General features: G+C 46.2%; 1 long non-coding RNA gene across 1 annotated transcript in view; it reads right to left on the bottom strand.

The window, feature by feature from the left end:
• LOC125534499 overlaps nt 1-13,282 on the bottom strand; it is a 66,610-nt gene that overhangs the window by 27,594 nt on the left and 25,734 nt on the right. The gene's annotated exons all lie outside the window — the stretch shown is intronic.

Below are 13,282 nucleotides of genomic sequence, written 5' to 3'. Positions count from 1 at the left end.
GAATCAACTTCACCTTCTGTTCAGACTCTTTAATCAAGTCAGGTCCAAACAACTGGCGGTCTCCAACTTCGCCCATGACAATGGTGTCCTGCACCTCCTTCCGTACAAAGCTTCGAAAGGGGCCATCTTTATACTGGTTTGATAACTGTTGTTGTAAGAAAACTCTGCATATGGAAAATTATCGTCCCAACTAGATCCATAATCTAGCGCACAAGCTCTCAGCATATCCTCCAAAATCTGATTGACTCTCTCAGTCTGTCCATCTGTTTGTGGATGAAAAGCTGTACTGAATTCTAGCCTGGTACCCAAAGTTTCCTGCAACTGCTTACAGAACTTTGAGGTAAACTGGGTTCCTCTATCTGATATGATACTCCTTGGAACTCCATGCAGACATACGATCCTGGTCATGTATATCTTTGCCAACTTAGCACTGGTGTAAGTGGTCTTTACTGGGATGAAATGAGCTACTTTCGTCAATCGATCGACTACAACCCAAATCGAGTCATAGCCTGAACGAGTCCTGGGCAATCCCATGATAAAATCCATGCCTAGCTTATCCCACTTCCATTCGGGTATTGGCAATGGTTGTAACAATCCGGCTGGCTTCTGATGCTCTGCCTTTACTCTCCGACATACATCACAAACTGCTACATACTCCGCGATATCCTTCTTCATTCCGGTCCACCAGAAAATATCCTTCAAATCCAAATACATCTTAGTATTTCCTGGGTGAATTGAATACGGTGAGTCATGTGCCTCTTGCAAAATCAACTTCCTGATCTCCGGGTCATTGGGCACGTAAACGCGGTCTTCAAACCATAGGGTGTCGTGCTCATCCTCACGAAATCCTTTAGCTTTTTCTTTGCTCAGTTTCTCCTTTATAGCGGCAATCTCTTTGTCAGCTTTCTGAGCTTCTCTGATTCTATCCATCAAAGTTGACTGAATCTCCAATGCTGCTACGTAGCCTCTCGGAACTATTTCCAAACATAGTTCACGAAGATTTTCTGCTAACTCCTTGGGTATTTCTCCCGTCATTAACGTATTGACATGGCTCTTACGGCTTAATGCGTCAGCTACTACATTAGCCTTTCTGGGATGATAATGCAATTTCATATCATAATCCTTGATAAGCTCCAACCATCTCCTTTGTCTGAGGTTTAACTCCTTCTATATGAAAATGTACTTCAAACTCTTATGATCCGTGTACACCTCACAATGATTTCCAATGAGAAAATGTCTCCATGTCTTCAATGCATGCACTACGGCTGCTAACTCCAAATCATGCGTGGCATAATTCAACTCATGGGGCTTCAGTTGTCTTGAGGCATATGAAACAACTCTCCCTTCCTGTATAAGCACTGCTCCAAGTCCCCGACGTGAAGCGTCGCAATACACCTCATAATCTTTGGTCTGGTCTGGTAAAATCAACACTGGTGAGGTAACAAACGTTTCTTCAACTCCTGGAAACTAGCCTCACATTCCTCTGTCCATATGAACTTGGTATCGTTCTTTAACAACTCAGTCATAGGCTTTGCAATCTTTGAGAAATTCTCAATAAATCTCCGGTAGTATCCTGCGAGTCCAAGAAAACTCCGGATCTCTCCAACTGTTGTTGGGGCTTCCCACTAGGTCACGGTTTCAACTTTAGCGGGATCTACTGCTATACCTTCTCCAGATATAACATGTCCGAGGAATCCTACTTCCTTCAACCAAAACTCACATTTGCTGAACTTGGCATATAATTGATGTTCTCTGAGCTTTCCAAGTACCAAACGCAAATGCTCCTTATGCTCCTCTTCATTCTTCGAATAAACCAGGATATCATCAATGAACACTACGATGAACTTATCCAAGAACTCCATAAACACTTTGTTCATCATGTTCATAAAATAGGCAGGTGCGTTAGTCAGACCAAATGACATAACGGTATACTCATACAGCCCATACCTGGTGGTAAAAGCTGTCTTAGGAATATCCTGTTCTCGAATCTTCAACTGGTGGTATCCTGATCGCAAATCGATCTTGGAGAATACCTTAGCTCCTTGCAATCGATCAAACAGATCATTGATCATTGGTAGTGGGTATTTGTTCTTGATCGTTACTTCATTCAATCCTCGATAGTCAACAACCATCCTTAACGATCCATCCTTCTTCTCCACTAGTAGTACTGGCGATCCCCAAGCCGAAGAACTTGGGCGAATATATCCTTTATCCAGTAACTCCTTAATCTGCTTCTTAATTTCCACCAAATCCTTTGCTGGCATCCTATAAGGTCTCTTTGATATTGGCCCTGTGCCTGGCAATAGCTCAATCAAAAACTCAATATCTCTATCCTGTGGCATGCCTGGCAACTCTTCTGCAAATACATCGGGAAAATCCCTTACCATTGGTACTTCCTCCTGCACAACTCCTGTTAGGCAATTTACTTGAGTCCTCTTTGGCACATGCCGGGATACATACTTGATCCTTCTCCCTTCTGGGGTAGTAAGCAAAATTGACTTACTAGCACACTCAATATTCCCTTCATACTTTGATAACCAATCCATGCCTAATATCACATCCAATCCTTGAGATTCCAATACTATTAGGTCTGAGGGAAAAACATAGTTACCAATCCTTAATGGTAACCGATCACACCATAGACTAGCCACATACTCTGCTCCGGGCGAGGTTACTAACATGGGTGACCTAAGGGCTTGGGTTGATAGGTTATACTTATCCACAAATCCCCTTGAGATGTATGAATACGATGCACCAGTATCAAAAAGAACGAGTGCAGTAAATGACTTAACCAAAAACTTACCTATTACTGCATCGGGCTGAGCTTCAACCTCCTCCACGCTAACGTGGTTCACCTGTCCCCTGTTGAAAGGGTACGGCTTCTTCCCAGAACTTCCATTGCCATTTTGGCCTTCAGGACATTCATTGGCATAATGTCCGGTCTTCTGACACTTAAAACAAGTGACTTGGCTCAGGTCCTTCTTGGCTGGGGTTGAGGGGTTGGTGCGGTTCTGGCTGTTGCTTCCTCCATTGCCATTTCCATTCTTGGTGCCATTGTGATTGTGCGAGCTACCTCCTCCCGGTCTAGGGGTAAAACGTGGCTTCTGCTGAGCTCCTGAATTGTACTTCCCTTGTCCATACATCCTCTTGCGATTCTCAATTTGTTGTTGCTTCCCTTCAATCATAAGAGCACGATCTACCAACTCCTGGTAGTTGTTGAAGGTTGCTACCATCAACTGCATGCTCAACTCATCATTCAGTCCTTCTAGAAACTTCTCCTGCTTAGCTGCATCCGTAGCGACGTCATCTGGGGCATAACGTGCTAGCTTACTAAATTCCTCCACATACTGGCCAACTGTCCGTCCTCCTTGGCGCAAGTTGCAAAACTCACGCTTCTTCATGGCCATAGCTCCTGCTGAAACATGTGTAGTATGAAAAGCCTGCTGAAACTGGTCCCATGTGATAGTGTCAACTGGGAAAGTGGCTGTGAAATTCTCCCACCATGATGCTGCGGGTCCTTCTAACTGATGTGCGGCAAACTTCACCTTCTCCGCATCTGTGCATCCTGCTGTGGTCAACTCCCTAGCTGTCTTGCGGAGCCAATCATCTGCTACTATTGGCTCGGTGCTACTGGGAAACACCGGCGGATTCATCCTAAGAAAACGGGCTAAGTGGTCAACAAGTGGTGGTGGTGGTGGTGGGTTGTTGTTGTTGTTCCCCTGATTCTGATTCTGGACTAGCAACTGCATCAGTGTGTTCTGCTGCTGGATCAACTGGGTGAGCTCCGGTGGAAAGGCAAATCCGGGGTCACGTCTCGGAGGCATCTGAGGGTTTAGAAAAGATGAGATATAAGAATAGAGGGGGTCTAAAGAGAAAACACTACCCATATGCTCATGAGGCAAAAGCAAACAATTCACTTGAATCAATCAAACAAGGGCATACAATTGATCTATCTATCATAAAACTGCTCGGACTACTATATTTACATGGTGGACTACTACTACTAATGAGGTGGTCTACTAGAAATATTCTTCGGTCGTTGACTCCATAATATCTGCTGCAGCTTCATCAACATAGTCATCATCGCTACCATCTGGATCTGAATCGGTGCTGTTGATGATGATGTACTCTTCCGGGCTAATCTCATGGGGTTCTTCGTCTTCATCTACTGGCGTAGGGTCTCCCATAAATATTCCAATTTTCTTGATTAGGTCGTCATTCTTCTCCACCAATACTTCAATTTCCTCTTCATAATCTTCACGTGTAGCCTTGAGTTCTTCCTCCAGTTCCTTGATTCTAGTCTTAGCCTTCTTCAGATCTATCATGTCGGCGCACATCTGGTTCTCCTGTCGTCGAATGTGCTGGTTTAACTCCTGGATCAAAGCTGCGATTGATCTATCCTTCCTAGTGCTGATCATCTCCCAGTGCTCATCTCGGCGCCCACAAATCTGGTAGATAGTATCCTTGAGATCCTTGCGGTAGACTTCTCCAATGCGTCCCATGGCGATGTGAGCTGCCATGCTCTTTCCTAGACTCCAAGTTGGTGCATCAAAAGAAAACTCTATGGGCTCAGTGACTGGCATGAACATCCTTCCTGGAACTTGAACTTGAATCATCTAGCGCTCTTCTTCAGGTAAAGTGGCGTTGTAGGTTCCATGAAGCTTGGTACTCCTATGTTCAGGTATCTAGTGACTTCCTTCAAGTGACGTCCAAAGGGTGTATCTTCATCCGGTTGTGTGAACTTGTTCCTTGCATCCGCCATCCTAAAGAGTAGAAAAGATGAGAGGTCAAAAGAGAAGAGAATGAATAGTGATCTAGGTCTTTAGCTTAGTGGTCGTGTCCTACAGTCAGTGTGTGCTCTGATACCATCTCTGTAGCGACCAGACCTCAAACGGTCTGATCTCTGTGCTCCGGTGTCATCCCTCGATCAGTAATGCTGACACCACACAGTACTCGGAGGATTTATAGCAGAGTAGCAATCACACACTTATTACATCGAGTGTCTCAAAAGAGAACTTATTACAATAAATATGGCTTAAGGCCATCTAATAACGATAACAGCGGAAGGCTTGGAAGATAAATGAGTTCATCAACTCCAACGACATCACTGAGTATAGAACCACGACCTAAAACTCCTTAATCGTCATCTGAAAAGTCTTCAACATTAACGTTGCAGCCCGAAACGGGTCAGCACATGGAATATGCTGGCAAGGTAACACATAGAGAGTAATGGAATGAAACAACTATACTACATGCATATTTGGCTGGTGGAAAGCTCTATGGTTACAGTTTTGCGAAAAGCCAATTTTTCCCTACTACAAAGGAATAAATTTAATTACTATCATGGTGGTTGTTAAACATTGAGAATGGTTGACAGTATTCTCAATCCCAATTAAGCATCATCATTAAACATAACCCGACAAAATTAATTTAGAGTAACATGTTGAGATTCACATGATAATCCAGGTACTAGATACTCAAGATGTCCATAACCGGGGACACGGCTAACCATGATTAGTTTATTACACTCTACAGAGGTTTGCGCACTTTTCCCCACAGGACTCGATCGCCTCCGTTTGGTTTCTCGCACTACAGGACGTTTGAGAAGACGGATGACCGAGACATAGTCTTTCAGAAGCGCTAGCACCTTACGATCGGGTAGACCGTACCACCTACATCCCCTACATCTGCTAGTCTACCACTGTAAGAGTTCGCATGACTTAGTCAACTATGCTAGAGCCCATAATAGCTTGTGGCTGCATACAGAAGTTTCTAGTATGAATAGTCTCATGATCCCTTTGAGCCTGGGTGGCAGTCCAGAAGAAAACAGGCAAGTCCTGGAATACCCAGGTGCCTCAATCCACCCAGATCTGTGTTTAAGTTACCACCTTAGATAAACCATTAATTAACAATCTCACATCTGTCATGGATATCACTCACCCAATCCACGTCTACTAGCATAGCATGGCAAAATAAGCAAACGTAGAAGTAACTCCCAAAGGTTTGACAACAACAGGTAATAGGTACTACCTCATCTACTTCCCATCCCACAATTTAATTAGATCCTAATCATGCAATGTGTGAGGATTGATCTGATGCAATAAAACTGGGTAGTAGAAAAGGTATGATCAAAGTGTTACTTGCCTTGCTGATGATCCACGAAACCTAACGATTCGAAGTAACAGGCGGCGCACTCCGGGTACTCTATCACAGACAAACAAACAAGCATACAATAAGTACTCATCTAATGCACAGGTAAAACGCAAATAAGAGATCTAACCAGAAGGTTCATCTTAAGAACTCCGGTTTGCAAAAAGAATCAAATCGAACGAAGCAACGAAAGTCAAACGGCGAAAGAAAACAACTTCGTTCTAGAAATCTGGATCGAAGGCAAATTTTACAGTAGAAAAATCTTGTTTAAGTTGGTTAATCGGATAGAGGGTTTCGAGACGAATCTCTAGGCGCTGGAATCGCCTGATTTCGATAAACGAGCGAAAAGTTATACTAAAACGAAAATCGGATCAGGAATCGCGATCAGAAAAATCGCAGATTTAATCCGAGAAAAAGAAAAACGAAAAACGCTCGCTAGAACGAACGAACGGACGAACGCTCGCTATTTAAATAAACCGGAAAAACCGATCTATTTTAAAAAAACCAAAACTAAAAAAAACCGACAAAAACCGATCTTTTTTTAATCGACGACACGGAAAACGAGGCGCGGCGAACCTCGGCGGCGGGATCCGGCGGCGGCGGTGGCGGCTTGGGGAGGCTTGGGGCGGATTAGCCCCCCCCCCCCCGGGGGCTGGGCCTCGGCTTATAAAGCCCTCCCGGGCCAGTGTCCGGGTCGGACACGGCCCGTTAAGTCGGTTCGCATTTTTTTTAAATTATTCCGCTCGGAAGAAAAATAAAAAGAAATACCAAACGGACTTCAAAAATTCCGAAATAAATTTTCAAGGGCTTCTAAAATCAAGCCGCACAAGGTGAACATTTATTTGGGACCTAAAAGCAACTTTGAAAAATGCACATTTTTCCTAAATTCAAATAAAACACCGAAAAACTCCAAAATAAAATCTTATTTGATTTTATTATTAAATCCTCAATATTTCTTTATTTTGGGAAAGTCATTTTATTCCCTATCTCATATTTTTGTAATAGAAATAATTGATGATAAAATAAATAAAATTAAATGATCCTATTCTCAAAATTTGAGAAAACTCAAATATGAAAATAACGAAATCCCCAACTCTCTCCGTGGGTCATTGAGTTGTGTAGAATTTCTAGGATCAACCAAAAAGCAAAATAAAATATGATATGCATGATGATCTAATGTATAACATTCCAAATTGAAAATTTGGGATGTTACATGACGCACGAGGAGATGTACAAGTCATTCTTCGGACCTCAAGTGGAATGTCCGGATATCACCGAGGACGTGGGCCTGTGCAGTAACCGCGCCGCCGAACAAGTAAGAAATCCTCTAGCCGAACACGCTGTCTTTTATTCGAAGTTATTTCTGAGAGTTTGCTTTTTGACGAGGACTGGCTAACAAAGGCGAAGATGATTCAGTGTTTGGCCCCCCTCCCTGAGGGTTTGGAAAATCCGGTGTTGGAGAAGATACCGAGGGAGATAATATGGGCGGACGCGGGCCCCCATTGCTATCCGCTCCAACCGAGGGAACGAGCGTCTCCACGAAGGAGGACGATCGGGGGAGGAAAATGACTGCCTCCGAGGATCCGGAAGCCAAAGCCTCCAAACGGGAGAAGAAGTCTCCCACTGAGGGTCCTGCCTTGGGGGGTGCTTTTGCCGCACAGAGTCCGCGGGGGGATCAGCCCTCCAACGAGTCGTAAGTGATCCAAAATATTTTAATAGTAAGGGTATGCCATCTTTTTCCTCTGAGAAAATAACCACCGCATATATCTTGTAGTTCGGGCCTCAGCCCCTCTCAGATGAGCTCGTCTTCGGGGGATCTTCTTCCAGAGATGATGGAGAGCGAAACGCCTCCCACGGACTCCTCCACTCCAGAAGCGGGCGACTCCGAAGTGTCGTCGCAGAGGGCCTCTCTAGATCCGGTGAGGCTAGAAGATAATCCCGTAGACCCCCAAAGTCCCTAGTGTCCGGCTCCCGAAGAAATCATACGAAAGAGTCCGGCACCATCTGGTGTGCGGTCGGACGTTCTGAGGGAGTTGGTGGGGCGAGCGGCTATCTTAGAAGAGCACCATACGCTGATGGGTACGGTGATGGAGAGAATCTCGTCCGCTGAAAGCGGATTACATGAAGCCTTTATGAGTCTATTGACAGGCTTTGAGGTATGTGAGATAATATGTGATAGTACTGCACATGTTAGGTGTGCCCTGTGTAGATAGTAGCCCCTGAGACTCTGGTTGTCGTCGAGAATGGCGACGAAAAGAGGATCATATTCCCAGGCAATAACCAAACTGCCTCTATGTGCAGGTGGTGGAAGCTCCGGTGGCTAGCCGGACTAGTGAGGTTGCCCAATTAAAACGACAACTGGATGCGGCAGACGCCGACATCGAGCTTGTTAATAAGAGGCTTGACGAGGCACAGGGTAAGTGTTATTATCCGGTGAACGCCACATAGTAAGAGTAGCATAATGCCAGTATCTTTAATATGTTGTGACTGCAGATGGAGCTGCCACCGTGGAAGCCTTGCAGGCGGAACTTGCCCGAGCCAAGGAACAAGCGAGGATAAGTAATGCGGCTGCTTTGAAGGCAGCCGAAGAGTTGAAAGCCGAGAAGGCCGCACATTGCGAGAGCCAGGAGAAGATGGCCAAGATGGCCGTAGAATTAAAAGACACTGCCGACCGTTGCCGGTTCCTTGAAAAAGAAAACCGAGCGAAGGCAACGGACCTTGAGAAGGCCGCGGCGGCGGACAAAGACGCCCGTTCTGCTATGAGAGTGAAGAAGGAGGAGCTGCGGGAAGCCGGGGATATTGCGGCTGGGAAACCCTTCATGTTACGGAGGAAGTTCGGAGATCCTCGGTATGCCCCTCTGGATCGGCTGTGGAGTTCGGCAGATGCGTATATGGATTTGGCGGCGAGCGCTGCCGATGCGGCCAAGTACTTCCAAGGTCAGACAGATCGTGAAGCGGACAAGCTGTTCTGGACGCAATCCCATGTTCCAGAGCGTCCGCTTTCATTGACTGACCAATTAGCCGAATGGGCCGAACTGAATAGGTTGTCCGGACTCGCCATGAGGTCTGTTGTGGATCAGCTATGGCCGGAAAGACCAAACCCGAATAGCTATTTCAGCTTAGTGCAGCAGTTCCTTGATGCGGTGCCGCGCATTAATGCGATGAAGAGGTCGGCGTGCATAGAAGGCTCGTGGATGGCCCTTGCCCGTGTTAAAGCATACTGGGCGGAGATGGACGCTACCACTGTTGCGGCGCAGGGATCGGCCATAGGTCGGGTGGCTGCCGAGCACTATTTCGAGGAGGTTCTCGAGGGTGCTCGTTTGATAGAGGCCGAGTGCTCGAAAAATATTATGTTTGAGTGATATGTATTTTCATTGTAAGCACAATGCTTTTATGAATTTTTTAGAAGGTTATTTTTATACTTTTGCCTGAAAGTAGTATGATGCCTCCTGTGCGGCCGTTTATGTATACCTATGTATAACCTGAAAGATTGCAGCCGTCGGCTTCAACCCCCACGCATAAAATGCGGGGGTGTTCGCAAAAAACGCATGTTCACACTTAACCCAACGTCTTGTTCCTATTAAGGAGGTGATAGCATAGCGAGCGAGGCAATCGGACTATAATGCTTTAACACTTTCACTTAGCCATAGGAGTTTGACAGTGGGGCTACTAGATAGCCCCTGGTGGCTCCGCACTCTCTCGATCACGGGGTGCGTACATGCCTGGCCGGGAAACGGCCCTTCGTTAAGGCGGAGGAATTCTAACATTCCGATAGGTCACCGAGTGGTTGACCAGTCTCACGCTATATCATGACAGTCAGTTTTCGGCTTTCTCTACTGAGGTGCTCGTCCGGATGAACCAGTGCACAATCGTAGTAGTTCTCCTGGTGCTACCTTAGCCGGTAAAGCGGAACATAAGGCACCAAAACACAGGAGCCGGGCAAACCCAACATTTGACCAAAGACAATGATTCGGAGCTGATGCATATAAGGCCAAACTCGCGACGCCGAACACTCCCTAAGGTATTCGGTCTTTATGGTATAAGACGGGCCTAAATAGTGCCCTCCGTAAGAAGCCCCTTGTGTCCAGGTACGTGCATTATTCTGACGTGGCCACATGCCAAGACGCCAGCATCCTTCTAAACTGTGTTGAGAATTCGGTGGATATGTATCAACAAGAGACAGTAAAAAAGGTTTACGTAGGGTCTTAATCTAAAAAGAATCCTTGGAGCGGGCTGCTGCACGTCTGCGCCTGTGTCTCCGTTGTGCCGTATCCTGGACGGGTGTAGCACGATGGTTATCTGTAAAAGAGAGGAGCTTAGGTGAAAAAGCTGTCGTGCAAAAAGATAGTTTTTTAAAGAAATCATGTATAATTCAAGGTAAGTAAGAATTGCTGCTTGTCTGCGCACGTTCAGCCCCTTGTATTTGTAATAGGGGTGTGATCATTGATCCGGTAAAGATTGCATATAGCTGCACCGGACTCGTCTAACCGTGTCCGAGGTCGTGACGACCTGCTAAATGCTTTAGTTGGTGAGGCCGTTTTTAGTGTGCGGCTGCCAGGGCAGCCGCACGCTCTTCGGCGCGCAGAGATCGCTTAATAGTTCCGTTCACTGTAATGATGCCACGTGGACTGGGCATCTTGAGTGTGAGGGAAGCATAGTGTGGTATTGCGTTAAAGCGAGCGAAAGCTTCGCGTCCGAGTAGTGCTTGATAGCCACTTTGAAACGGAGCAATGTGGAAGGTCAAATGTTCGCTACGGAAGTTATCGGGGAAGCCAAATATAACTTTTAGTAACAGGGAGCCCGTGCAATGAGCCCCTGGGCCTGGCGTTACTCCTTTAAAGGTAATATTGCTATGGCAATTTTTTGTTGGGTCTATCCCCATTTCGCGGATTGTATCCTGGTATATCAGGTTTAGACTGCTGCCACCGTCCATCAGGACTCGTGTGAAGTGGTATCCGTCAATTATTGGTTCTAATACCAGGGCAGCCCATCCTGCACGCCGGACACTTGCTGAGTAATCACGATGGTCGAAAGTGATCGGTTGAGACGACCAGTGGCAGGACTCCGCGGTGATAGGCCTTCGGGCTTATTTTTCTGGGAGTGTCGTTTTGTTTCTTCCATTGATCACATGTAACACGTTTACTTTTTTGACTTCTGGTGGAAATTTCTTTTGTTCCCCAGTGTCTTCCTTGAGAGGCTCGTCCTCATCTTCGCTTGGTGTATCCTCCCCCTTGCGTACGGCGTTGAGCTTGCCGGACTGCTTGAAGACCCAACATTCTCTGTGGGTATGATTGGCTAGTTTGCCAGGGGTGCTATGGACCTGACATATTTGGTCCAGAATTTTGTTTAGGCTGGACAGTTCGTCTCTGGCGCCTTTAGGGGGTGGCTTTTGCTGACCTGGCCGAGAGCTTTTGAATCTGGCGTTTACTGCCGTGCTCTTTGTGCTATCTCTTTTATTCCAGTGTTTGTTATTGCTGTTGCGCCGTGATTTCCCATTTCCATCTCTAACTTCAGATGTACTGGGGTCGCTAGAGCTGCATCAGGCTAGCCAGCTGTCTTCACCCGTGCAAAAGCGGGTCATGAGGCTTGTTAATGCTGCCATTGTTCTCGGTTTTTCTTGGCCGAGGTGTCAGGCAAGCCATTCGTCATGGACGCTGTGCTTAAAAGCTGTCAAGGCTTCGACGTCCGGGCAGTCGACAATTTGGTTCTTTTTAGTAAGAAACCTGTTCCAAAGCTTTCGGGCTGACTCTCCGGGCTGTTGAGTTATATGACTCAAATCATCCGTATCCGGAGGTCGGACATAAGTCCCTTGAAAGTTTGCTCGAAAAGCGTCTTCGGGCTCTGCCCAGCTTCCAATGGAGTTTTCGGGGAGGCCTTTAAGCCAATGACGACCTGGCCCTTTGAGTTTGAGTGGGAAATACCTGATGGCGTGGAGATCATCTCCTCGAGCCATATGGATGTGGAGGATATAGTCCTCGATCCAGACCCCAGGGTCTGTTGTTCCGTCGTATGCCTCTATGTTTACAGGTTTGAATCCCTCTGGAAATTAATGATCCAGCACCTCATCGGTGAAACATAGGGGGTGTGCGGCACCCCTGTATCTGGGTGTACCGCGTTGTTCGGATGTTTGTTGTGTTATATCGTATGCTGGGGCGCGCTTGCGTGGTCCATAGATGGATCTGGTTGCGTTGTCCTTTTGGTGCAAGCCCTAGCGTGAATAGCGTATTGTTTTTTTGGTGGCATTGTTTGCCGCTCTATGTTTGCCGTGAGGTCGTCTATCCGGCCAGGTGGCTGTTTTGATTTTTTGTTGTGAGGGGTCTGAGGCCTCCTCATCGAATTCAGGTAGCAACTTCCGCTTTGGGTAGCTCTTGGTGGGGCGATTGTCGCCGTACTTCGCTGCTGTGTTGAGTACTTTACTCCATCTGATTTGGAGTGTGTCCTGCGCAGCCTTGAGCCTTTGCTGCTGCTTTTTGAGACTCCTCGCGGTGGCAACAAGCCTTTGATGGGCATTCTGCTGCTCCGGGTGCCTGTCCGGCGTTGTGTCGTCCGGACTATTATCTTTGACTGAATTGGTTTGTTCGGTTTGATTCTCCGTATTGATGTGGTCCGGCAGTGGTACTCCCTGCTCCAACGCTGGGTCTGTGTTTGAAGGATGAAGGAAATATGCCCTAGAGGCGATAATAAAGTTATTATTTATTTCCTTATATCATGATAAATGTTTATTATTCATGCTAGAATTGTATTAACCGGAAACATAATTCATGTGTGAATACATAGACAAACATAGTGTCACTAGTACGCCTCTACTTGACTAGCTCGTTGATCAAAGATGGTTATGTTTCCTAACCATAGACATGTGTTGTCATTTGATTAATGGGATCACATCATCAGGAGAATGATGTGATTGACATGACCCATTCCATTAGCTTAGCACCCGATCGTTTAGTATGTTGCTATTGCTTTCTTCATACTTATACATGTTCCTATGACTATGAGATTATGCAACTCCCGTTTGCCGAGGAACACTTTGTGTGCTACCAAACGTCACAACATAACTGAGGTGATTATAAAGGAGCTCTACAGGTGTCTCCAAAGGTAAATGTTGGGTTGGCGTATTTTCGAGAATTAGGAT

Source organism: Triticum urartu, chromosome 2, assembly GCF_003073215.2.
Source record: "Triticum urartu cultivar G1812 chromosome 2, Tu2.1, whole genome shotgun sequence".
NCBI classification, from domain to species: Eukaryota; Viridiplantae; Streptophyta; class Magnoliopsida; order Poales; family Poaceae; genus Triticum; species Triticum urartu.
The sequence above is the reverse complement of the archived record's forward strand: the minus strand, read 5'-3'. Positions and strand labels throughout refer to the sequence as shown.